The 26,787-nt window shown below is 55.3% G+C and overlaps 1 long non-coding RNA gene across 1 annotated transcript in view; it reads left to right on the forward strand.

Moving 5' to 3' along the window:
- Nucleotides 1–26,787, forward strand: part of LOC145530010 (uncharacterized) — a 40,323-nt gene that overhangs the window by 10,114 nt on the left and 3,422 nt on the right. Inside the window, exons 3-5 of the long non-coding RNA XR_014071409.1 lie at nucleotides 5,286–5,397; nucleotides 12,939–13,050; nucleotides 20,592–20,703. This is a non-coding gene — a long non-coding RNA (uncharacterized LOC145530010). The remainder of the gene's footprint in view (nucleotides 1–5,285; nucleotides 5,398–12,938; nucleotides 13,051–20,591; nucleotides 20,704–26,787) is intronic.

Below are 26,787 nucleotides of genomic sequence, written 5' to 3' on the forward strand. Positions count from 1 at the left end.
CCGACCGCTCCCCTGGACGTGGTGTTTCCGGCAAGGGCTCTGGGTCTCTGTCCAGAGCGGGGGCTCGTTCTTCCTGCAGGGGTGGGTGAGTCATCGTCGGCGTCTGGGTGTTGCGCGGGAGCCAGGGCAGGCTCTCCCTGCCGAGGCGGTGACTCCTCCTCTGCCTCGGGTTCTCCTGCCAAAGCCCGAGCAGGTACAGGTGCACGTGGAGGTGGAGGTTCTGGCTGAGGGGGTGGGACATCAGTGCCTGGGGCTGGGGGTCCTGCAGGCACGGAGATCCGATCTGCCCGGTGTGCTGGCCAGAACCCAGCTGGCCTGGTGTCTCTGCGAGGGCAAGTCTCGGTTCTCCATCTGCCCTCGGTGGATCCCTGGGTCCTGCACCTGGAGCCACCACCTCTGTAGGGACAGGTCTGGGAAGTGGAGCCTGGTTCCAGTTGGAGGCCAGTGCTAGAGCTGGGGGAGAAGCAAAGTTTGCCCACAGGCCAGCCTTGGCATGTGCGTATCCCGGGACAGAAAGCTTCCAAGAGATTCCCAAAGAATACCCAGGGTCGGATGTCTTTTGGGACTGAAGTGTGCAAGAAGGGGGTGGGGGTGTGAGGCCAGCGCTTGCTGCAGGCCCAGCAGCATCTTTCGGGGACTCGTCCCTGTGTAGCTCAGCACCCCCTCCCCACACACTCCCGTGCACCAGCCCCAGCGTCCTCACCTCTGTGCTCTGGCGTGCTGGGCTCCAGGTCCTCCTGCTGCCTCAGAGGCTGGGGTTCTCGGGACTCTGGGTCGGAGCCGGGTGTGCTGAGCTCCGTGGCAGCCTCAGACTGGGCCGCCGGGTGTATCCTGTGTGGTGTCTCGGCAGCAGGCCTTCCCCGCCTCCGCTTCGCCCCCGGTGGGGCTGATGCCTCCGTGGGCACGCTCACCTGGAGCCTGCACTGGGCCTCAGGGGCGGGGCGGTGGTGCTCCGACCCCTCCCTCCGGGAGGTGGACGGGGTGTCCCCGTCCTCGGCCTCATCACGTGGGAAGCTCTGCAACGACAGTGACCGTCAGCCAGCCATGCTGGGACTTTTCCGAGCTGGGCCTGGCCAGTGGAGCCGCTGCTTCTGCCTGCTCGAACTTCTCTTCCCAGAAGGGTCAGAGACGTGTGTCTGCTCAGATCCCCACCCGGGAGGAAAGAGACCCACCTGAGGGTGTGAGGCCAGCCTGGGCGGCCGGCGCTGCCCGCACTCTCCCCATCCCAGCCAGCCTGCTCTCCCCTGGGGTGTGGACACAACTTGCCCGCAGGCTTCTGACCCCACATCCGCCTGGGCTTCCTTGAGGGAGACACACCCCGAGAAACCCGCATCCACACACACAGGCAAAGGACCCGGTGTTTCCGGGTGGCATGGGAGAAGTGGGCTGGCCCGGCCTGGGGCTCCCCGTGTTACCTTTCTGTTTCTCCGGGCAAAGGGCCAGAGGCCTCTCGGGGGTGCCCTGAGCCAACGTCGACAGGGTGCCCACGCACACTGCCTGTGAGCTCTCCTGAGGCCCCGGCCTCTGGGCAGGGGCAAACAGCAGAACATCCTGGCAGCAAGTGATCTGGCTGGGGGCTCCTCTCCGCTCTGGAGGCCTGGATACACGGGTTGCGGGTTCTGTTGGGTTCTGTTGCCGGCAGGTGACATCATTTCCTGGGGTTCGTGCTGAGGTCCCTTCCCCAAAACTTCCCAAGGGAATCTCTGGGTTTCTGACTGCTCGACCACCCCCCCTTAGGCCATGTGCAGGCACAGTGACAGCCACACAGCCCAGCCCACAGCCCTGGGGAGGCCTGGGTGCAGCCAGGGCCTGAGCTCCGAGGACCCCGCTGCTCTCAGACCAGGCTCCTTCTTCTCATAAGTGGTGTGGCCCTGGACAAGCGTATGCCCCTCAGGGTTTCCCCAGTCTCTCCATCTGGAGAGTGGGGGTCATTCTCCCATCTGCTTCCTAGGTCTGTCGGCCTACGAGCAGCTCCATGCCTTTCCACCTGGGGCCGATATCACGTGGAGCTTGTGCGCTGAGACTTCAGAAAGAAAGACTCCATCCAGGGCTGACACAGCACAGAATGGGGCAGAACGAGGCCTGGATGCGCCGTGGTACCCAGGAAAAGGCACTCCCCCTCCTGAGTGTTTTGAGACCCCGCATCCAAGTTGGAGGCGCGAAAGGAAGACTCGAAGGTCTCCCTCTCTTATAGAAAAGAGTAGCCAACTTTCTGGTCCTCTGTTTCCATTGAGATTCTGTTCAAGTGTCCCAGCTCGGCTTCTGCGGGTGGCTGAGCTTCTAATGGCTCCCTGCGTTCTTGTCTTTTCCTCTCCAAACCTTCCGTCCTTTTCCCCCTTCTGGGGTGGATGGGCGCTGTCATTGCTTCTACCTTCGAGACAGATTGATGAAAAGTCTGGACCGTCGACTCCTTTCCTCTCTTTGGTTCCGTGTCTCTCTCTGTCTGTGTCCCTCTCTTTTCCCTTCTCGATTCAGTCTGTGTCTTCCTCTTTCTCTCTCGTGTGTGGATGGATGGATGCTAGGAATGCACATGTATATGATTAGATGAGGGTTATGTTTTAGGGATAGGTTAGAGGGAGAGAAAGGCTTTAGGTCGGAGTTGGTCATGGGGGAAGGGTCAAGGGTGGTGGTGGTGTTTCTTGGAATCTGAGTGCTGTGCATTCTTCGTCTCTTTCCATATGAACCCCTTCTCAGATACACCACTTGCAAGGAGTCTCTCATGTTCCGTTTCCCATCTTTTGCATTTCTGAATGCTTAGCTTCTCTGTTGTGAAGAGGTTCCATTGGATGGAAACCCATTGGCGTACTTCGTTTTCCTCTTTCCCTTACTTGAAGAGACCCATTTCTACCTCCGCCCAGCAAATGGCAAGGAGACTCTGATGTTAAGGAGCCTTTGACCTACGCTTCTTTCTAGCTGTCTCATGACATCAGTCTTTAGGGTGAGGTTTTTCCCCGATATTGAGGTGGTGTGAGATCAAAACCAATAGCGTTCTTCAGATGTAGCTGTCTGGTTTTCCCATGGACATTTATTGAAGAGGCTTTCTTGTTCCCATTTGGATATTCTCCCCTTTTGTGTCAGAGATGAGTTGACCATGGATGCTGGGGTTTGTTTCTGGACCCTCAACTTTATTCCATCGATCTGGATCTGTGTGTGTTGTTGTATTCCCAATAGCATACTGTCCTGCTGCTGCCGCTGCGCCTAAGTCATTTCAGTCGTGTCTGACTCTGCGCGACCGCATGGCCTGCAGCCTACCAGGCTCCTCCGTCCAGGGCGTTTTCCAGGCAAGAGTACTGGAGTGGGTCGCCATCGCCTTCTCCGATACTCTCCTGAGGATCCTAGTTTGGTCGTCTAATTTCCTTTCACACAACCTTGGATGTCCGTATCGGGGCTTTTTCGTCGGATTGTATTGACAATTTAGGCTCTTTTCTGTTTCCGTACCCATTTTGCAATTCTTTGTTCGGTGCGAAAATGCATTGGCATTTTGGGAGGAATAGCATCGAAGCTGTGGATTGCCTTGTGGGGCTGTGACATCATTTTCCCAATAGGAATTCTTTCAAGCCCTGAGCACAGCTTCTCTTTCCAGTGGTTGGTGTGGGCTTGATCTTCCTTCTTCCATCTCTCGCCGTTTTGTGAGAACAGGTCCTTCCTTCCCTTCTGGGTTAGATGGACTCGTGGGTATCACTTCAGTGAATGGCATTGTCAGTGGGGGTGATAATTCCCTTCTCATTGGAAGACTTTGCTGTGAGTATTAGAAATGCAAGTGATTTCTCTTCCCCTTCCTCCCTGTCCATCTCTCAGAGCCACCGGGAAACAGAGGCCTCATCCAGGGTCACACAGGCCTGAGGGAGTGCAACTAGACTGTTGTTTCTTCAGGCCCTCAGTGCTGGACATCATCCGGGATACTCTGTGTGTGTCTTCCTCAGTCTGGTGTCCCTTCAGACCTTTCCCTAGTTTTCACAGGCTTGTCGTGTTGGTGTTCTTTGTCTGTTTGGAGACACATCCTTGAGAAGCTTTGTGTTTCCACTCATTCGTCTCGCGATGTATGACCTGTCTTTTGCTTTTGTAATGAGGTCTTTCCCACAGTAGATATCTTTGATTTTGCAAAGTCCACTGTATTCTCTGGGTTGTTTTGTGGGCTGCCTTTTTGTTTTGTGTGTGAAGACTCAAAGCACGTGTCCGGTTTCTGCTCATTGTTCTTCTAGATTTGTGACAAGTTTTCATGGAAACTTTGTCTAGGGATAACTGGAAGTGAACTCGGTGTAAGGTGTCAAGTCTCCATCTCCATTCATGTCATGCCCTGCAGTTTCCAATTCCCTGTTCCTGAGTGGTTTTGGAGACCTTGTGGGAAGTTTGGTTGCATCGGAGTTTGCGTTTCCACCTTGAGTAGATTCCCACTGTTCTGCCCTCAGGGACACTGTCAAGGGGGAGTGAGGAGCAGCCTGCACTTCCAGCAGTGACCACACGGTGGGGCGAGTGCTGCTCTCCCCTCTGGGAGCCCCAGGCCACAGGCATCCCAGTGAGGAGCCAGCTCTGTGCTCAGCTGAAAGGAGTTAGTCTCTCAGGAGCCTCTGAGCCCTTGCCTTTGGATCACCCAGGGTGGGCATTTGCTGTGACAGAAAAAAATTGCCCTGAATTCCATGGACGGAAGAGCCTGGCTGTGTAGAGTTCGTGAGTTGCCGTGAATCAGACACAACTGAGGACACAAAAATTCAATAGACTAAAACACTTTTTGGGGGTGGGGGGAGTGAAAGGGGGTGATGTGGGGTTTTTTGTCTTATATAATAGCCGAGGGAAATCTAGTTTAAACCTAAATTCACATAGATGGGAAAGGTATAGCTCTCCGTCACCCTATTAAAAAAAAAAAAAACGTCTTAACTTTTCTGAAAGCTTATTTAGTAGCTTCCTTGAGCAGTTCATTGTGAAGGATTTTTTTTTTTCTGTGACATTGGCCTCATTAAAAAGTACGGTTTGCCTTTACTGGATAATTTTGTTCATTGGTTTGTTAGGGAATCTTGGTAATATTTGAGTTTCCTGGGGAGTATGGTCACATGACCTGGCCCTGGCCAATCGGTGCGTTCCACCTCCCTGGCCACTGTGATTGGCTCCGGACTGGGGCAGTGCCCAATCGGGGCCCGGGGCCGGGCCTCACGTTGGAAGCCAGGGGAAGACGAGCTCTCGTTCTGCTGGGGTAGGGGAAGGGGTGGGGCCGGGGGAGGTCAGGCTCCAGCAGTGGGAGGGGCTTGAGGTCCGCCTGCGGCAGTTGGTGACCTTCCTGCTCCCCTCAGGGCAGAGCCGCCGGCCTGAGAATGAGGGCGCTGCTGAGCCCAGGGGCTGGGATGGCCCGCTGCTGCTGTGGTCCCAGAGCTCCACCCGAGACCTGAGGGAGGCCGTCTGCCCGTGAGTCCTCTCCCGCTTGTCTGTCAGCTTGTTTGAACCATGCTGGGTTTTCTGCCCAGCTGGCTAAGGGGAGTCCCTGGAAATGCAAGGGTGTGGGTTTTGGCAGACTTCAGGGAAGACATGCCAGATGAGCCTGGGAGACTCCAGCTTAATCTGGATTCAGGAGATATCTCTTCGGGCCAGCTAGTAATTGTAGGATAAGCCTAATGAGTCTTCACAGGATGAAGAGAGTAACGTGCCAAGGTAGCAATCGATGTCCTCATTCGAGAGGATGAAGCTGGTGCTCAGAGAAGGGGGGAACATGGCCAGAGCAAGGAGGTGTGCACCCAGACAGAACCCCCAGATCCGGCCATTTGAGCTCAGGGAGGCCACTGGTGTGGCTTGTCCCTGTAGCAGGCGCCGAGGCACGCAGCCCACCCTGATTCCTGCGGGGGCCTGACTTGGGAAGTGCCATCTGGTAGCTTTGAGACTCACCAAACCAAATTGCACTGGAGAGAGGAAGGACACCTTCCTTCATCCACCCCCCACCCCCGCCGGATTCCCACATACCCTGACCCCTTTCTCTTGATTTCGGAGCCATTTCCAGAGTCCCGCTCATATGACCTCATTCGAAGTGCACTGTGGACGAGCTGCCATCTGCAGCTGCTACCACAGCAGCCAAGGGCTTTAGCTCCCGAGTACCTCCCTTCCTTTGGAACTTGGGGGCCCTCTACTCCCCACTTGCACACCACAGACCTTTGCTGAGGATTGTGGGGACCCTCACTCAGTTTGCAGCACGTTGTAGCCATCCCTGTCCTCTCAATACCTCCCTTGCCACTCAGCTTGTGAGCCCCTTTGGAGCAGCGTGGCCCACCTGGCTGCAACGGAAGAGACACAGCTGACAGTGAAACAACAGCTTAGATCTGACAGCCGGAAAGCTCTGTCAAAAGGGACCTCCCTCTTCACACCGTAGAGGCTGTAGGAGCCGCCAGGCTTTCGGAACCAGTGCTGGGGCCAAAATGACCCCACAGCCGTTTTCCTTCCTGGGGAGGGTTCTGGCTCGAGTGGGAATGGCTCAAGTCTCCTAAGGTTCTGAAAGCCCACTGTGTGCAGATTCACGGTACACAGAGAGGAGAAGGTGGAGTCCTGCCCTGGAGGTGGTCACAGCTCACGGATGAGCCAGGCAGGCAGGCAGGCAGGCAGGCAGGGCATGAGAACACCTGAGCTGCCTTCATGAGTGAATGGTGTGGGAGCAGAGGAAGAGAAGCCGGTCTGCTCCCTCATGTGGTGCCCAGGGCAGGTTGTCCCCAGAGGAAACCCTTACGACGGTGAGGACTCTCACTGCTGTTTCCCAAGGGGTTCCGTCGGTGCGTGTCTTCCCCGGAGCGGTCAGGCCGTCTCTAAAGTACACTGGCCATGGGCATTGCCTCTCCTTGGAACTACCCACGTGTTTCTCTTTTTTATGGAACAGTGATTTTTCTAGAGGGGTTCTGGGCCACAAGGTTGTTGGGTCATTTTCTAGCCTTCTGTCGTGAAGAACGCTTTCCTGGGCGTTGGGGTGGTTTGTTGTTCCAGCTCCCTTTCTTGGCTTCTTTTGGGAGCTGGTGCAACAAGAGGAGCTCAGCCTCTGCCTTCTGGCTGAGATGTCACCCTTCAAACAGCAATGCCTGCCTGGAGATAATGATGGCATTTGCCAAAAGGGCTTCGTTTGGCACATGATATCTTGAAAGGACGTACACCGTCCTGTCAGCTATCAAAGGCTAGTTCAAATGACATAAAAATGAGAACTCTCCAATGGAGTCTTACAGTAGGTGGAGAGTCCGAAAGAAACTCCTTCAGTCATTTCACTGAGAGTCATTGATTGGGGACACCAAGAATATAGGAAGGAATGCAGAAAGAAAAGCTGAAATTGTGTTCAGGATCGGGGGGAGGGATGAACAGGGCGTGCTTGCCTTGAATCCAGGCTTTGTTGGGGGGTGGGGCATAAAGATCAAACGGGTCTGAAACCACAAAGTGGTGATGGTAACACAGTATCACCAGAGTTACACAACAGTGTTCCCAAATTGCAACAATGATGAAAAAGTTTACTAACTTAACCAACAAGTTCCCAACTTAACCAACAAAAATACAGGAAACCATACAAAAAATAAAACATCACCAGAAAGGTGGAAACAAACCAAATGCAAAGCAGTTCAGGGGAAAGGAACTCCATGTCCCCTGGGGGCAGACCGAGTTGACAGCGTCCACGGTGAGCCGACAGGGATGGAGGCGGCAGAGCCGACCGCTCCCCTGGACGTGGTGTTTCCGGCAAGGGCTCTGGGTCTCTGTCCAGAGCGGGGGCTCGTTCTTCCTGCAGGGGTGGGTGAGTCATCGTCGGCGTCTGGGTGTTGCGCGGGAGCCAGGGCAGGCTCTCCCTGCCGAGGCGGTGACTCCTCCTCTGCCTCGGGTTCTCCTGCCAAAGCCCGAGCAGGTACAGGTGCACGTGGAGGTGGAGGTTCTGGCTGAGGGGGTGGGACATCAGTGCCTGGGGCTGGGGGTCCTGCAGGCACGGAGATCCGATCTGCCCGGTGTGCTGGCCAGAACCCAGCTGGCCTGGTGTCTCTGCGAGGGCAAGTCTCGGTTCTCCATCTGCCCTCGGTGGATCCCTGGGTCCTGCACCTGGAGCCACCACCTCTGTAGGGACAGGTCTGGGAAGTGGAGCCTGGTTCCAGTTGGAGGCCAGTGCTAGAGCTGGGGGAGAAGCAAAGTTTGCCCACAGGCCAGCCTTGGCATGTGCGTATCCCGGGACAGAAAGCTTCCAAGAGATTCCCAAAGAATACCCAGGGTCGGATGTCTTTTGGGACTGAAGTGTGCAAGAAGGGGGTGGGGGTGTGAGGCCAGCGCTTGCTGCAGGCCCAGCAGCATCTTTCGGGGACTCGTCCCTGTGTAGCTCAGCACCCCCTCCCCACACACTCCCGTGCACCAGCCCCAGCGTCCTCACCTCTGTGCTCTGGCGTGCTGGGCTCCAGGTCCTCCTGCTGCCTCAGAGGCTGGGGTTCTCGGGACTCTGGGTCGGAGCCGGGTGTGCTGAGCTCCGTGGCAGCCTCAGACTGGGCCGCCGGGTGTATCCTGTGTGGTGTCTCGGCAGCAGGCCTTCCCCGCCTCCGCTTCGCCCCCGGTGGGGCTGATGCCTCCGTGGGCACGCTCACCTGGAGCCTGCACTGGGCCTCAGGGGCGGGGCGGTGGTGCTCCGACCCCTCCCTCCGGGAGGTGGACGGGGTGTCCCCGTCCTCGGCCTCATCACGTGGGAAGCTCTGCAACGACAGTGACCGTCAGCCAGCCATGCTGGGACTTTTCCGAGCTGGGCCTGGCCAGTGGAGCCGCTGCTTCTGCCTGCTCGAACTTCTCTTCCCAGAAGGGTCAGAGACGTGTGTCTGCTCAGATCCCCACCCGGGAGGAAAGAGACCCACCTGAGGGTGTGAGGCCAGCCTGGGCGGCCGGCGCTGCCCGCACTCTCCCCATCCCAGCCAGCCTGCTCTCCCCTGGGGTGTGGACACAACTTGCCCGCAGGCTTCTGACCCCACATCCGCCTGGGCTTCCTTGAGGGAGACACACCCCGAGAAACCCGCATCCACACACACAGGCAAAGGACCCGGTGTTTCCGGGTGGCATGGGAGAAGTGGGCTGGCCCGGCCTGGGGCTCCCCGTGTTACCTTTCTGTTTCTCCGGGCAAAGGGCCAGAGGCCTCTCGGGGGTGCCCTGAGCCAACGTCGACAGGGTGCCCACGCACACTGCCTGTGAGCTCTCCTGAGGCCCCGGCCTCTGGGCAGGGGCAAACAGCAGAACATCCTGGCAGCAAGTGATCTGGCTGGGGGCTCCTCTCCGCTCTGGAGGCCTGGATACACGGGTTGCGGGTTCTGTTGGGTTCTGTTGCCGGCAGGTGACATCATTTCCTGGGGTTCGTGCTGAGGTCCCTTCCCCAAAACTTCCCAAGGGAATCTCTGGGTTTCTGACTGCTCGACCACCCCCCCTTAGGCCATGTGCAGGCACAGTGACAGCCACACAGCCCAGCCCACAGCCCTGGGGAGGCCTGGGTGCAGCCAGGGCCTGAGCTCCGAGGACCCCGCTGCTCTCAGACCAGGCTCCTTCTTCTCATAAGTGGTGTGGCCCTGGACAAGCGTATGCCCCTCAGGGTTTCCCCAGTCTCTCCATCTGGAGAGTGGGGGTCATTCTCCCATCTGCTTCCTAGGTCTGTCGGCCTACGAGCAGCTCCATGCCTTTCCACCTGGGGCCGATATCACGTGGAGCTTGTGCGCTGAGACTTCAGAAAGAAAGACTCCATCCAGGGCTGACACAGCACAGAATGGGGCAGAACGAGGCCTGGATGCGCCGTGGTACCCAGGAAAAGGCACTCCCCCTCCTGAGTGTTTTGAGACCCCGCATCCAAGTTGGAGGCGCGAAAGGAAGACTCGAAGGTCTCCCTCTCTTATAGAAAAGAGTAGCCAACTTTCTGGTCCTCTGTTTCCATTGAGATTCTGTTCAAGTGTCCCAGCTCGGCTTCTGCGGGTGGCTGAGCTTCTAATGGCTCCCTGCGTTCTTGTCTTTTCCTCTCCAAACCTTCCGTCCTTTTCCCCCTTCTGGGGTGGATGGGCGCTGTCATTGCTTCTACCTTCGAGACAGATTGATGAAAAGTCTGGACCGTCGACTCCTTTCCTCTCTTTGGTTCCGTGTCTCTCTCTGTCTGTGTCCCTCTCTTTTCCCTTCTCGATTCAGTCTGTGTCTTCCTCTTTCTCTCTCGTGTGTGGATGGATGGATGCTAGGAATGCACATGTATATGATTAGATGAGGGTTATGTTTTAGGGATAGGTTAGAGGGAGAGAAAGGCTTTAGGTCGGAGTTGGTCATGGGGGAAGGGTCAAGGGTGGTGGTGGTGTTTCTTGGAATCTGAGTGCTGTGCATTCTTCGTCTCTTTCCATATGAACCCCTTCTCAGATACACCACTTGCAAGGAGTCTCTCATGTTCCGTTTCCCATCTTTTGCATTTCTGAATGCTTAGCTTCTCTGTTGTGAAGAGGTTCCATTGGATGGAAACCCATTGGCGTACTTCGTTTTCCTCTTTCCCTTACTTGAAGAGACCCATTTCTACCTCCGCCCAGCAAATGGCAAGGAGACTCTGATGTTAAGGAGCCTTTGACCTACGCTTCTTTCTAGCTGTCTCATGACATCAGTCTTTAGGGTGAGGTTTTTCCCCGATATTGAGGTGGTGTGAGATCAAAACCAATAGCGTTCTTCAGATGTAGCTGTCTGGTTTTCCCATGGACATTTATTGAAGAGGCTTTCTTGTTCCCATTTGGATATTCTCCCCTTTTGTGTCAGAGATGAGTTGACCATGGATGCTGGGGTTTGTTTCTGGACCCTCAACTTTATTCCATCGATCTGGATCTGTGTGTGTTGTTGTATTCCCAATAGCATACTGTCCTGCTGCTGCCGCTGCGCCTAAGTCATTTCAGTCGTGTCTGACTCTGCGCGACCGCATGGCCTGCAGCCTACCAGGCTCCTCCGTCCAGGGCGTTTTCCAGGCAAGAGTACTGGAGTGGGTCGCCATCGCCTTCTCCGATACTCTCCTGAGGATCCTAGTTTGGTCGTCTAATTTCCTTTCACACAACCTTGGATGTCCGTATCGGGGCTTTTTCGTCGGATTGTATTGACAATTTAGGCTCTTTTCTGTTTCCGTACCCATTTTGCAATTCTTTGTTCGGTGCGAAAATGCATTGGCATTTTGGGAGGAATAGCATCGAAGCTGTGGATTGCCTTGTGGGGCTGTGACATCATTTTCCCAATAGGAATTCTTTCAAGCCCTGAGCACAGCTTCTCTTTCCAGTGGTTGGTGTGGGCTTGATCTTCCTTCTTCCATCTCTCGCCGTTTTGTGAGAACAGGTCCTTCCTTCCCTTCTGGGTTAGATGGACTCGTGGGTATCACTTCAGTGAATGGCATTGTCAGTGGGGGTGATAATTCCCTTCTCATTGGAAGACTTTGCTGTGAGTATTAGAAATGCAAGTGATTTCTCTTCCCCTTCCTCCCTGTCCATCTCTCAGAGCCACCGGGAAACAGAGGCCTCATCCAGGGTCACACAGGCCTGAGGGAGTGCAACTAGACTGTTGTTTCTTCAGGCCCTCAGTGCTGGACATCATCCGGGATACTCTGTGTGTGTCTTCCTCAGTCTGGTGTCCCTTCAGACCTTTCCCTAGTTTTCACAGGCTTGTCGTGTTGGTGTTCTTTGTCTGTTTGGAGACACATCCTTGAGAAGCTTTGTGTTTCCACTCATTCGTCTCGCGATGTATGACCTGTCTTTTGCTTTTGTAATGAGGTCTTTCCCACAGTAGATATCTTTGATTTTGCAAAGTCCACTGTATTCTCTGGGTTGTTTTGTGGGCTGCCTTTTTGTTTTGTGTGTGAAGACTCAAAGCACGTGTCCGGTTTCTGCTCATTGTTCTTCTAGATTTGTGACAAGTTTTCATGGAAACTTTGTCTAGGGATAACTGGAAGTGAACTCGGTGTAAGGTGTCAAGTCTCCATCTCCATTCATGTCATGCCCTGCAGTTTCCAATTCCCTGTTCCTGAGTGGTTTTGGAGACCTTGTGGGAAGTTTGGTTGCATCGGAGTTTGCGTTTCCACCTTGAGTAGATTCCCACTGTTCTGCCCTCAGGGACACTGTCAAGGGGGAGTGAGGAGCAGCCTGCACTTCCAGCAGTGACCACACGGTGGGGCGAGTGCTGCTCTCCCCTCTGGGAGCCCCAGGCCACAGGCATCCCAGTGAGGAGCCAGCTCTGTGCTCAGCTGAAAGGAGTTAGTCTCTCAGGAGCCTCTGAGCCCTTGCCTTTGGATCACCCAGGGTGGGCATTTGCTGTGACAGAAAAAAATTGCCCTGAATTCCATGGACGGAAGAGCCTGGCTGTGTAGAGTTCGTGAGTTGCCGTGAATCAGACACAACTGAGGACACAAAAATTCAATAGACTAAAACACTTTTTGGGGGTGGGGGGAGTGAAAGGGGGTGATGTGGGGTTTTTTGTCTTATATAATAGCCGAGGGAAATCTAGTTTAAACCTAAATTCACATAGATGGGAAAGGTATAGCTCTCCGTCACCCTATTAAAAAAAAAAAAAACGTCTTAACTTTTCTGAAAGCTTATTTAGTAGCTTCCTTGAGCAGTTCATTGTGAAGGATTTTTTTTTTTCTGTGACATTGGCCTCATTAAAAAGTACGGTTTGCCTTTACTGGATAATTTTGTTCATTGGTTTGTTAGGGAATCTTGGTAATATTTGAGTTTCCTGGGGAGTATGGTCACATGACCTGGCCCTGGCCAATCGGTGCGTTCCACCTCCCTGGCCACTGTGATTGGCTCCGGACTGGGGCAGTGCCCAATCGGGGCCCGGGGCCGGGCCTCACGTTGGAAGCCAGGGGAAGACGAGCTCTCGTTCTGCTGGGGTAGGGGAAGGGGTGGGGCCGGGGGAGGTCAGGCTCCAGCAGTGGGAGGGGCTTGAGGTCCGCCTGCGGCAGTTGGTGACCTTCCTGCTCCCCTCAGGGCAGAGCCGCCGGCCTGAGAATGAGGGCGCTGCTGAGCCCAGGGGCTGGGATGGCCCGCTGCTGCTGTGGTCCCAGAGCTCCACCCGAGACCTGAGGGAGGCCGTCTGCCCGTGAGTCCTCTCCCGCTTGTCTGTCAGCTTGTTTGAACCATGCTGGGTTTTCTGCCCAGCTGGCTAAGGGGAGTCCCTGGAAATGCAAGGGTGTGGGTTTTGGCAGACTTCAGGGAAGACATGCCAGATGAGCCTGGGAGACTCCAGCTTAATCTGGATTCAGGAGATATCTCTTCGGGCCAGCTAGTAATTGTAGGATAAGCCTAATGAGTCTTCACAGGATGAAGAGAGTAACGTGCCAAGGTAGCAATCGATGTCCTCATTCGAGAGGATGAAGCTGGTGCTCAGAGAAGGGGGGAACATGGCCAGAGCAAGGAGGTGTGCACCCAGACAGAACCCCCAGATCCGGCCATTTGAGCTCAGGGAGGCCACTGGTGTGGCTTGTCCCTGTAGCAGGCGCCGAGGCACGCAGCCCACCCTGATTCCTGCGGGGGCCTGACTTGGGAAGTGCCATCTGGTAGCTTTGAGACTCACCAAACCAAATTGCACTGGAGAGAGGAAGGACACCTTCCTTCATCCACCCCCCACCCCCGCCGGATTCCCACATACCCTGACCCCTTTCTCTTGATTTCGGAGCCATTTCCAGAGTCCCGCTCATATGACCTCATTCGAAGTGCACTGTGGACGAGCTGCCATCTGCAGCTGCTACCACAGCAGCCAAGGGCTTTAGCTCCCGAGTACCTCCCTTCCTTTGGAACTTGGGGGCCCTCTACTCCCCACTTGCACACCACAGACCTTTGCTGAGGATTGTGGGGACCCTCACTCAGTTTGCAGCACGTTGTAGCCATCCCTGTCCTCTCAATACCTCCCTTGCCACTCAGCTTGTGAGCCCCTTTGGAGCAGCGTGGCCCACCTGGCTGCAACGGAAGAGACACAGCTGACAGTGAAACAACAGCTTAGATCTGACAGCCGGAAAGCTCTGTCAAAAGGGACCTCCCTCTTCACACCGTAGAGGCCTTAGGAGCCGCCAGGCTTTCGGAACCAGTGCTGGGGCCAAAATGACCCCACAGCCGTTTTCCTTCCTGGGGAGGGTTCTGGCTCGAGTGGGAATGGCTCAAGTCTCCTAAGGTTCTGAAAGCCCACTGTGTGCAGATTCACGGTACACAGAGAGGAGAAGGTGGAGTCCTGCCCTGGAGGTGGTCACAGCTCACGGATGAGCCAGGCAGGCAGGCAGGCAGGCAGGCAGGGCATGAGAACACCTGAGCTGCCTTCATGAGTGAATGGTGTGGGAGCAGAGGAAGAGAAGCCGGTCTGCTCCCTCATGTGGTGCCCAGGGCAGATTGTCCCCAGAGGAAACCCTTACGACGGTGAGGACTCTCACTGCTGTTTCCCAAGGGGTTCCGTCGGTGCGTGTCTTCCCCGGAGCGGTCAGGCCGTCTCTAAAGTACACTGGCCATGGGCATTGCCTCTCCTTGGAACTACCCACGTGTTTCTCTTTTTTATGGAACAGTGATTTTTCTAGAGGGGTTCTGGGCCACAAGGTTGTTGGGTCATTTTCTAGCCTTCTGTCGTGAAGAACGCTTTCCTGGGCGTTGGGGTGGTTTGTTGTTCCAGCTCCCTTTCTTGGCTTCTTTTGGGAGCTGGTGCAACAAGAGGAGCTCAGCCTCTGCCTTCTGGCTGAGATGTCACCCTTCAAACAGCAATGCCTGCCTGGAGATAATGATGGCATTTGCCAAAAGGGCTTCGTTTGGCACATGATATCTTGAAAGGACGTACACCGTCCTGTCAGCTATCAAAGGCTAGTTCAAATGACATAAAAATGAGAACTCTCCAATGGAGTCTTACAGTAGGTGGAGAGTCCGAAAGAAACTCCTTCAGTCATTTCACTGAGAGTCATTGATTGGGGACACCAAGAATATAGGAAGGAATGCAGAAAGAAAAGCTGAAATTGTGTTCAGGATCGGGGGGAGGGATGAACAGGGCGTGCTTGCCTTGAATCCAGGCTTTGTTGGGGGGTGGGGCATAAAGATCAAACGGGTCTGAAACCACAAAGTGGTGATGGTAACACAGTATCACCAGAGTTACACAACAGTGTTCCCAAATTGCAACAATGATGAAAAAGTTTACTAACTTAACCAACAAGTTCCCAACTTAACCAACAAAAATACAGGAAACCATACAAAAAATAAAACATCACCAGAAAGGTGGAAACAAACCAAATGCAAAGCAGTTCAGGGGAAAGGAACTCCATGTCCCCTGGGGGCAGACCGAGTTGACAGCGTCCACGGTGAGCCGACAGGGATGGAGGCGGCAGAGCCGACCGCTCCCCTGGACGTGGTGTTTCCGGCAAGGGCTCTGGGTCTCTGTCCAGAGCGGGGGCTCGTTCTTCCTGCAGGGGTGGGTGAGTCATCGTCGGCGTCTGGGTGTTGCGCGGGAGCCAGGGCAGGCTCTCCCTGCCGAAGCGGTGACTCCTCCTCTGCCTCGGGTTCTCCTGCCAAAGCCCGAGCAGGTACAGGTGCACGTGGAGGTGGAGGTTCTGGCTGAGGGGGTGGGACATCAGTGCCTGGGGCTGGGGGTCCTGCAGGCACGGAGATCCGATCTGCCCGGTGTGCTGGCCAGAACCCAGCTGGCCTGGTGTCTCTGCGAGGGCAAGTCTCGGTTCTCCATCTGCCCTCGGTGGATCCCTGGGTCCTGCACCTGGAGCCACCACCTCTGTAGGGACAGGTCTGGGAAGTGGAGCCTGGTTCCAGTTGGAGGCCAGTGCTAGAGCTGGGGGAGAAGCAAAGTTTGCCCACAGGCCAGCCTTGGCATGTGCGTATCCCGGGACAGAAAGCTTCCAAGAGATTCCCAAAGAATACCCAGGGTCGGATGTCTTTTGGGACTGAAGTGTGCAAGAAGGGGGTGGGGGTGTGAGGCCAGCGCTTGCTGCAGGCCCAGCAGCATCTTTCGGGGACTCGTCCCTGTGTAGCTCAGCACCCCCTCCCCACACACTCCCGTGCACCAGCCCCAGCGTCCTCACCTCTGTGCTCTGGCGTGCTGGGCTCCAGGTCCTCCTGCTGCCTCAGAGGCTGGGGTTCTCGGGACTCTGGGTCGGAGCCGGGTGTGCTGAGCTCCGTGGCAGCCTCAGACTGGGCCGCCGGGTGTATCCTGTGTGGTGTCTCGGCAGCAGGCCTTCCCCGCCTCCGCTTCGCCCCCGGTGGGGCTGATGCCTCCGTGGGCACGCTCACCTGGAGCCTGCACTGGGCCTCAGGGGCGGGGGGGTGGTGCTCCGACCCCTCCCTCCGGGAGGTGGACGGGGTGTCCCCGTCCTCGGCCTCATCACGTGGGAAGCTCTGCAACGACAGTGACCGTCAGCCAGCCATGCTGGGACTTTTCCGAGCTGGGCCTGGCCAGTGGAGCCGCTGCTTCTGCCTGCTCGAACTTCTCTTCCCAGAAGGGTCAGAGACGTGTGTCTGCTCAGATCCCCACCCGGGAGGAAAGAGACCCACCTGAGGGTGTGAGGCCAGCCTGGGCGGCCGGCGCTGCCCGCACTCTCCCCATCCCAGCCAGCCTGCTCTCCCCTGGGGTGTGGACACAACTTGCCCGCAGGCTTCTGACCCCACATCCGCCTGGGCTTCCTTGAGGGAGACACACCCCGAGAAACCCGCATCCACACACAGGCAAAGGACCCGGTGTTTCCGGGTGGCATGGGAGAAGTGGGCTGGCCCGGCCTGGGGCTCCCCGTGTTACCTTTCTGTTTCTCCGGGCAAAGGGCCAGAGGCCTCTCGGGGGTGCCCTGAGCCAACGTCGACAGGGTGCCCACGCACACTGCCTGTGAGCTCTCCTGAGGCCCCGGCCTCTGGGCAGGGGCAAACAGCAGAACATCCTGGCAGCAAGTGATCTGGCTGGGGGCTCCTCTCCGCTCTGGAGGCCTGGATACACGGGTTGCGGGTTCTGTTGGGTTCTGTTGCCGGCAGGTGACATCATTTCCTGGGGTTCGTGCTGAGGTCCCTTCCCCAAAACTTCCCAAGGGAATCTCTGGGTTTCTGACTGCTTGACCACTCCCCTTAGGCCATGTGCAGGCACAGTGACAGCCACACAGCCCAGCCCACAGCCCTGGGGAGGCCTGGGTGCAGCCAGGGCCTGAGCTCCGAGGACCCCGCTGCTCTCAGACCAGGCTCCTTCTTCTCATAAGTGGTGTGGCCCTGGACAAGCGTATGCCCCTCAGGGTTTCCCCAGTCTCTCCATCTGGAGAGTGGGGGTCATTCTCCCATCTGCTTCCTAGGTCTGTCGGCCTACGAGCAGCTCCATGCCTTTCCACCTGGGGCCGATATCACGTGGAGCTTGTGCGCTGAGACTTCAGAAAGAAAGACTCCATCCAGGGCTGACACAGCACAGAATGGGGCAGAACGAGGCCTGGATGCGCCGTGGTACCCAGGAAAAGGCACTCCCCCTCCTGAGTGTTTTGAGACCCCGCATCCAAGTTGGAGGCGCGAAAGGAAGACTCGAAGGTCTCCCTCTCTTATAGAAAAGAGTAGCCAACTTTCTGGTCCTCTGTTTCCATTGAGATTCTGTTCAAGTGTCCCAGCTCGGCTTCTGCGGGTGGCTGAGCTTCTAATGGCTCCCTGCGTTCTTGTCTTTTCCTCTCCAAACCTTCCGTCCTTTTCCCCCTTCTGGGGTGGATGGGCGCTGTCATTGCTTCTACCTTCGAGACAGATTGATGAAAAGTCTGGACCGTCGACTCCTTTCCTCTCTTTGGTTCCGTGTCTCTCTCTGTCTGTGTCCCTCTCTTTTCCCTTCTCGATTCAGTCTGTGTCTTCCTCTTTCTCTCTCGTGTGTGGATGGATGGATGCTAGGAATGCACATGTATATGATTAGATGAGGGTTATGTTTTAGGGATAGGTTAGAGGGAGAGAAAGGCTTTAGGTCGGAGTTGGTCATGGGGGAAGGGTCAAGGGTGGTGGTGGTGTTTCTTGGAATCTGAGTGCTGTGCATTCTTCGTCTCTTTCCATATGAACCCCTTCTCAGATACACCACTTGCAAGGAGTCTCTCATGTTCCGTTTCCCATCTTTTGCATTTCTGAATGCTTAGCTTCTCTGTTGTGAAGAGGTTCCATTGGATGGAAACCCATTGGCGTACTTCGTTTTCCTCTTTCCCTTACTTGAAGAGACCCATTTCTACCTCCGCCCAGCAAATGGCAAGGAGACTCTGATGTTAAGGAGCCTTTGACCTACGCTTCTTTCTAGCTGTCTCATGACATCAGTCTTTAGGGTGAGGTTTTTCCCCGATATTGAGGTGGTGTGAGATCAAAACCAATAGCGTTCTTCAGATGTAGCTGTCTGGTTTTCCCATGGACATTTATTGAAGAGGCTTTCTTGTTCCCATTTGGATATTCTCCCCTTTTGTGTCAGAGATGAGTTGACCATGGATGCCGGGGTTTGTTTCTGGACCCTCAACTTTATTCCATTGATCTGGATCTGTGTGTGTTGTTGTATTCCCAATAGCATACTGTCCTGCTGCTGCCGCTGCGCCTAAGTCATTTCAGTCGTGTCTGACTCTGCGCGACCCCATGGCCTGCAGCCTACCAGGCTCCTCCGTCCAGGGCGTTTTCCAGGCAAGAGTACTGGAGTGGGTCGCCATCGCCTTCTCCGATACTCTCCTGAGGATCCTAGTTTGGTCGTCTAATTTCCTTTCACACAACCTTGGATGTCCGTATCGGGGCTTTTTCGTCGGATTGTATTGACAATTTAGGCTCTTTTCTGTTTCCGTACCCCTTTTGCAATTCTTTGTTCGGTGCGAAAATGCATTGGCATTTTGGGAGGAATAGCATCGAAGCTGTGGATTGCCTTGTGGGGCTGTGACATCATTTTCCCAATAGGAATTCTTTCAAGCCCTGAGCACAGCTTCTCTTTCCAGTGGTTGGTGTGGGCTTGATCTTCCTTCTTCCATCTCTCGCCGTTTTGTGAGAACAGGTCCTTCCTTCCCTTCTGGGTTAGATGGACTCGTGGGTATCACTTCAGTGAATGGCATTGTCAGTGGGGGTGATAATTCCCTTCTCATTGGAAGACTTTGCTGTGAGTATTAGAAATGCAAGTGATTTCTCTTCCCCTTCCTCCCTGTCCATCTCTCAGAGCCACCGGGAAACAGAGGCCTCATCCAGGGTCACACAGGCCTGAGGGAGTGCAACTAGACTGTTGTTTCTTCAGGCCCTCAGTGCTGGACATCATCCGGGATACTCTGTGTGTGTCTTCCTCAGTCTGGTGTCCCTTCAGACCTTTCCCTAGTTTTCACAGGCTTGTCGTGTTGGTGTTCTTTGACTGTTTGGAGACACATCCTTGAGAAGCTTTGTGTTTCCACTCATTCGTCTCGCGATGTATGACCTGTCTTTTGCTTTTGTAATGAGGTCTTTCCCACAGTAGATATCTTTGATTTTGCAAAGTCCACTGTATTCTCTGGGTTGTTTTGTGGGCTGCCTTTTTGTTTTGTGTGTGAAGACTCAAAGCACGTGTCCGGTTTCTGCTCATTGTTCTTCTAGATTTGTGACAAGTTTTCATGGAAACTTTGTCTAGGGATAACTGGAAGTGAACTCGGTGTAAGGTGTCAAGTCTCCATCTCCATTCATGTCATGCCCTGCAGTTTCCAATTCCCTGTTCCTGAGTGGTTTTGGAGACCTTGTGGGAAGTTTGGTTGCATCGGAGTTTGCGTTTCCACCTTGAGTAGATTCCCACTGTTCTGCCCTCAGGGACACTGTCAAGGGGGAGTGAGGAGCAGCCTGCACTTCCAGCAGTGACCACACGGTGGGGCGAGTGCTGCTCTCCCCTCTGGGAGCCCCAGGCCACAGGCATCCCAGTGAGGAGCCAGCTCTGTGCTCAGCTGAAAGGAGTTAGTCTCTCAGGGGCCTCTGAGCCCTTGCCTTTGGATCACCCAGGGTGGGCATTTGCTGTGACAGAAAAAAATTGCCCTGAATTCCATGGACGGAAGAGCCTGGCTGTGTAGAGTTCGTGAGTTGCCGTGAATCAGACACAACTGAGGACACAAAAATTCAATAGACTAAAACACTTTTTGGGGGTGGGGGGAGTGAAAGGGGGTGATGTGGGTTTTTTTGTCTTATATAATAGCCGAGGGAAATCTAGTTTAAACCTAAATTCACATAGATGGGAAAGGTATAGCTCTCCGTCACCCTATTAAAAAAAAAAAAAAAACGTCTTAACTTTTCTGAAAGCTTATTTAGTAGCTTCCTTGAGCAGTTCATTGTGAAGGATTTTTTTTTTTTCTGTGACATTGGCCTCATTAAAAAGTACGGTTTGCCTTTACTGGATAATTTTGTTCATTGGTTTGTTAGGGAATCTTGGTAATATTTGAGTTTCCTGGGGAGTATGGTCACATGACCTGGCCCTGGCCAATCGGTGCGTTCCACCTCCCTGGCCACTGTGATTGGCTCCGGACTGGGGCAGTGCCCAATCGGGGCCCGGGGCCGGGCCTCACGTTGGAAGCCAGGGGAAGACGAGCTCTCGTTCTGCTGGGGTAGGGGAAGGGGTGGGGCCGGGGGAGGTCAGGCTCCAGCAGTGGGAGGGGCTTGAGGTCCGCCTGCGGCAGTTGGTGACCTTCCTGCTCCCCTCAGGGCTGAGCCGCCGGCCTGAGAATGAGGGCGCTGCTGAGCCCAGGGGCTGGGATGGCCCGCTGCTGCTGTGGTCCCAGAGCTCCACCCGAGACCTGAGGGAGGCCGTCTGCCCGTGAGTCCTCTCCCGCTTGTCTGTCAGCTTGTTTGAACCATGCTGGGTTTTCTGCCCAGCTGGCTAAGGGGAGTCCCTGGAAATGCAAGGGTGTGGGTTTTGGCAGACTTCAGGGAAGACATGCCAGATGAGCCTGGGAGACTCCAGCTTAATCTGGATTCAGGAGATATCTCTTCGGGCCAGCTAGTAATTGTAGGATAAGCCTAATGAGTCTTCACAGGATGAAGAGAGTAACGTGCCAAGGTAGCAATCGATGTCCTCATTCGAGAGGATGAAGCTGGTGCTCAGAGAAGGGGGGAACTTGGCCAGAGCAAGGAGGTGTGCACCCAGACAGAACCCCCAGATCCGGCCATTGGAGCTCAGGGAGGCCACTGGTGTGGCTTGTCCCTGTAGCAGGCGCCGAGGCACGCAGCCCACCCTGATTCCTGCGGGGGCCTGACTTGGGAAGTGCCATCTGGTAGCTTTGAGACTCACCAAACCAAATTGCACTGGAGAGAGGAAGGACACCTTCCTTCATCCACCCCCCACCCCCGCCGGATTCCCACATACCCTGACCCCTTTCTCTTGATTTCGGAGCCATTTCCAGAGTCCCGCTCATATGACCTCATTCGAAGTGCACTGTGGACGAGCTGCCATCTGCAGCTGCTACCACAGCAGCCAAGGGCTTTAGCTCCCGAGTACCTCCCTTCCTTTGGAACTTGGGGGCCCTCTACTCCCCACTTGCACACCACAGACCTTTGCTGAGGATTGTGGGGACCCTCACTCAGTTTGCAGCACGTTGTAGCCATCCCTGTCCTCTCAATACCTCCCTTGCCACTCAGCTTGTGAGCCCCTTTGGAGCAGCGTGGCCCACCTGGCTGCAACGGAAGAGACACAGCTGACAGTGAAACAACAGCTTAGATCTGACAGCCGGAAAGCTCTGTCAAAAGGGACCTCCCTCTTCACACCGTAGAGGCTGTAGGAGCCGCCAGGCTTTCGGAACCAGTGCTGGGGCCAAAATGACCCCACAGCCGTTTTCCTTCCTGGGGAGGGTTCTGGCTCGAGTGGGAATGGCTCAAGTCTCCTAAGGTTCTGAAAGCCCACTGTGTGCAGATTCACGGTACACAGAGAGGAGAAGGTGGAGTCCTGCCCTGGAGGTGGTCACAGCTCACGGATGAGCCAGGCAGGCAGGCAGGCAGGCAGGCAGGGCATGAGAACACCTGAGCTGCCTTCATGAGTGAATGGTGTGGGAGCAGAGGAAGAGAAGCCGGTCTGCTCCCTCATGTGGTGCCCAGGGCAGGTTGTCCCCAGAGGAAACCCTTACGACGGTGAGGACTCTCACTGCTGTTTCCCAAGGGGTTCCGTCGGTGCGTGTCTTCCCCGGAGCGGTCAGGCCGTCTCTAAAGTACACTGGCCATGGGCATTGCCTCTCCTTGGAACTACCCACGTGTTTCTCTTTTTTATGGAACAGTGATTTTTCTAGAGGGGTTCTGGGCCACAAGGTTGTTGGGTCATTTTCTAGCCTTCTGTCGTGAAGAACGCTTTCCTGGGCGTTGGGGTGGTTTGTTGTTCCAGCTCCCTTTCTTGGCTTCTTTTGGGAGCTGGTGCAACAAGAGGAGCTCAGCCTCTGCCTTCTGGCTGAGATGTCACCCTTCAAACAGCAATGCCTGCCTGGAGATAATGATGGCATTTGCCAAAAGGGCTTCGTTTGGCACATGATATCTTGAAAGGACGTACACCGTCCTGTCAGCTATCAAAGGCTAGTTCAAATGACATAAAAATGAGAACTCTCCAATGGAGTCTTACAGTAGGTGGAGAGTCCGAAAGAAACTCCTTCAGTCATTTCACTGAGAGTCATTGATTGGGGACACCAAGAATATAGGAAGGAATGCAGAAAGAAAAGCTGAAATTGTGTTCAGGATCGGGGGGAGGGATGAACAGGGCGTGCTTGCCTTGAATCCAGGCTTTGTTGGGGGGTGGGGCATAAAGATCAAACGGGTCTGAAACCACAAAGTGGTGATGGTAACACAGTATCACCAGAGTTACACAACAGTGTTCCCAAATTGCAACAATGATGAAAAAGTTTACTAACTTAACCAACAAGTTCCCAACTTAACCAACAAAAATACAGGAAACCATACAAAAAATAAAACATCACCAGAAAGGTGGAAACAAACCAAATGCAAAGCAGTTCAGGGGAAAGGAACTCCATGTCCCCTGGGGGCAGACCGAGTTGACAGCGTCCACGGTGAGCCGACAGGGATGGAGGCGGCAGAGCCGACCGCTCCCCTGGACGTGGTGTTTCCGGCAAGGGCTCTGGGTCTCTGTCCAGAGCGGGGGCTCGTTCTTCCTGCAGGGGTGGGTGAGTCATCGTCGGCGTCTGGGTGTTGCGCGGGAGCCAGGGCAGGCTCTCCCTGCCGAGGCGGTGACTCCTCCTCTGCCTCGGGTTCTCCTGCCAAAGCCCGAGCAGGTACAGGTGCACGTGGAGGTGGAGGTTCTGGCTGAGGGGGTGGGACATCAGTGCCTGGGGCTGGGGGTCCTGCAGGCACGGAGATCCGATCTGCCCGGTGTGCTGGCCAGAACCCAGCTGGCCTGGTGTCTCTGCGAGGGCAAGTCTCGGTTCTCCATCTGCCCTCGGTGGATCCCTGGGTCCTGCACCTGGAGCCACCACCTCTGTAGGGACAGGTCTGGGAAGTGGAGCCTGGTTCCAGTTGGAGGCCAGTGCTAGAGCTGGGGGAGAAGCAAAGTTTGCCCACAGGCCAGCCTTGGCATGTGCGTATCCCGGGACAGAAAGCTTCCAAGAGATTCCCAAAGAATACCCAGGGTCGGATGTCTTTTGGGACTGAAGTGTGCAAGAAGGGGGTGGGGGTGTGAGGCCAGCGCTTGCTGCAGGCCCAGCAGCATCTTTCGGGGACTCGTCCCTGTGTAGCTCAGCACCCCCTCCCCACACACTCCCGTGCACCAGCCCCAGCGTCCTCACCTCTGTGCTCTGGCGTGCTGGGCTCCAGGTCCTCCTGCTGCCTCAGAGGCTGGGGTTCTCGGGACTCTGGGTCGGAGCCGGGTGTGCTGAGCTCCGTGGCAGCCTCAGACTGGGCCGCCGGGTGTATCCTGTGTGGTGTCTCGGCAGCAGGCCTTCCCCGCCTCCGCTTCGCCCCCGGTGGGGCTGATGCCTCCGTGGGCACGCTCACCTGGAGCCTGCACTGGGCCTCAGGGGCGGGGCGGTGGTGCTCCGACCCCTCCCTCCGGGAGGTGGACGGGGTGTCCCCGTCCTCGGCCTCATCACGTGGGAAGCTCTGCAACGACAGTGACCGTCAGCCAGCCATGCTGGGACTTTTCCGAGCTGGGCCTGGCCAGTGGAGCCGCTGCTTCTGCCTGCTCGAACTTCTCTTCCCAGAAGGGTCAGAGACGTGTGTCTGCTCAGATCCCCACCCGGGAGGAAAGAGACCCACCTGAGGGTGTGAGGCCAGCCTGGGCGGCCGGCGCTGCCCGCACTCTCCCCATCCCAGCCAGCCTGCTCTCCCCTGGGGTGTGGACACAACTTGCCCGCAGGCTTCTGACCCCACATCCGCCTGGGCTTCCTTGAGGGAGACACACCCCGAGAAACCCGCATCCACACACACAGGCAAAGGACCCGGTGTTTCCGGGTGGCATGGGAGAAGTGGGCTGGCCCGGCCTGGGGCTCCCCGTGTTACCTTTCTGTTTCTCCGGGCAAAGGGCCAGAGGCCTCTCGGGGGTGCCCTGAGCCAACGTCGACAGGGTGCCCACGCACACTGCCTGTGAGCTCTCCTGAGGCCCCGGCCTCTGGGCAGGGGCAAACAGCAGAACATCCTGGCAGCAAGTGATCTGGCTGGGGGCTCCTCTCCGCTCTGGAGGCCTGGATACACGGGTTGCGGGTTCTGTTGGGTTCTGTTGCCGGCAGGTGACATCATTTCCTGGGGTTCGTGCTGAGGTCCCTTCCCCAAAACTTCCCAAGGGAATCTCTGGGTTTCTGACTGCTCGACCACCCCCCCTTAGGCCATGTGCAGGCACAGTGACAGCCACACAGCCCAGCCCACAGCCCTGGGGAGGCCTGGGTGCAGCCAGGGCCTGAGCTCCGAGGACCCCGCTGCTCTCAGACCAGGCTCCTTCTTCTCATAAGTGGTGTGGCCCTGGACAAGCGTATGCCCCTCAGGGTTTCCCCAGTCTCTCCATCTGGAGAGTGGGGGTCATTCTCCCATCTGCTTCCTAGGTCTGTCGGCCTACGAGCAGCTCCATGCCTTTCCACCTGGGGCCGATATCACGTGGAGCTTGTGCGCTGAGACTTCAGAAAGAAAGACTCCATCCAGGGCTGACACAGCACAGAATGGGGCAGAACGAGGCCTGGATGCGCCGTGGTACCCAGGAAAAGGCACTCCCCCTCCTGAGTGTTTTGAGACCCCGCATCCAAGTTGGAGGCGCGAAAGGAAGACTCGAAGGTCTCCCTCTCTTATAGAAAAGAGTAGCCAACTTTCTGGTCCTCTGTTTCCATTGAGATTCTGTTCAAGTGTCCCAGCTCGGCTTCTGCGGGTGGCTGAGCTTCTAATGGCTCCCTGCGTTCTTGTCTTTTCCTCTCCAAACCTTCCGTCCTTTTCCCCCTTCTGGGGTGGATGGGCGCTGTCATTGCTTCTACCTTCGAGACAGATTGATGAAAAGTCTGGACCGTCGACTCCTTTCCTCTCTTTGGTTCCGTGTCTCTCTCTGTCTGTGTCCCTCTCTTTTCCCTTCTCGATTCAGTCTGTGTCTTCCTCTTTCTCTCTCGTGTGTGGATGGATGGATGCTAGGAATGCACATGTATATGATTAGATGAGGGTTATGTTTTAGGGATAGGTTAGAGGGAGAGAAAGGCTTTAGGTCGGAGTTGGTCATGGGGGAAGGGTCAAGGGTGGTGGTGGTGTTTCTTGGAATCTGAGTGCTGTGCATTCTTCGTCTCTTTCCATATGAACCCCTTCTCAGATACACCACTTGCAAGGAGTCTCTCATGTTCCGTTTCCCATCTTTTGCATTTCTGAATGCTTAGCTTCTCTGTTGTGAAGAGGTTCCATTGGATGGAAACCCATTGGCGTACTTCGTTTTCCTCTTTCCCTTACTTGAAGAGACCCATTTCTACCTCCGCCCAGCAAATGGCAAGGAGACTCTGATGTTAAGGAGCCTTTGACCTACGCTTCTTTCTAGCTGTCTCATGACATCAGTCTTTAGGGTGAGGTTTTTCCCCGATATTGAGGTGGTGTGAGATCAAAACCAATAGCGTTCTTCAGATGTAGCTGTCTGGTTTTCCCATGGACATTTATTGAAGAGGCTTTCTTGTTCCCATTTGGATATTCTCCCCTTTTGTGTCAGAGATGAGTTGACCATGGATGCTGGGGTTTGTTTCTGGACCCTCAACTTTATTCCATCGATCTGGATCTGTGTGTGTTGTTGTATTCCCAATAGCATACTGTCCTGCTGCTGCCGCTGCGCCTAAGTCATTTCAGTCGTGTCTGACTCTGCGCGACCGCATGGCCTGCAGCCTACCAGGCTCCTCCGTCCAGGGCGTTTTCCAGGCAAGAGTACTGGAGTGGGTCGCCATCGCCTTCTCCGATACTCTCCTGAGGATCCTAGTTTGGTCGTCTAATTTCCTTTCACACAACCTTGGATGTCCGTATCGGGGCTTTTTCGTCGGATTGTATTGACAATTTAGGCTCTTTTCTGTTTCCGTACCCCTTTTGCAATTCTTTGTTCGGTGCGAAAATGCATTGGCATTTTGGGAGGAATAGCATCGAAGCTGTGGATTGCCTTGTGGGGCTGTGACATCATTTTCCCAATAGGAATTCTTTCAAGCCCTGAGCACAGCTTCTCTTTCCAGTGGTTGGTGTGGGCTTGATCTTCCTTCTTCCATCTCTCGCCGTTTTGTGAGAACAGGTCCTTCCTTCCCTTCTGGGTTAGATGGACTCGTGGGTATCACTTCAGTGAATGGCATTGTCAGTGGGGGTGATAATTCCCTTCTCATTGGAAGACTTTGCTGTGAGTATTAGAAATGCAAGTGATTTCTCTTCCCCTTCCTCCCTGTCCATCTCTCAGAGCCACCGGGAAACAGAGGCCTCATCCAGG

The sequence above is a fragment of the Giraffa tippelskirchi genome, chromosome 12 (assembly GCF_054371585.1).
Source record: "Giraffa tippelskirchi isolate mGirTip1 chromosome 12, T2T-mGirTip1v1.2.pri, whole genome shotgun sequence".
NCBI lineage: Eukaryota > Metazoa > Chordata > Mammalia > Artiodactyla > Giraffidae > Giraffa > Giraffa tippelskirchi.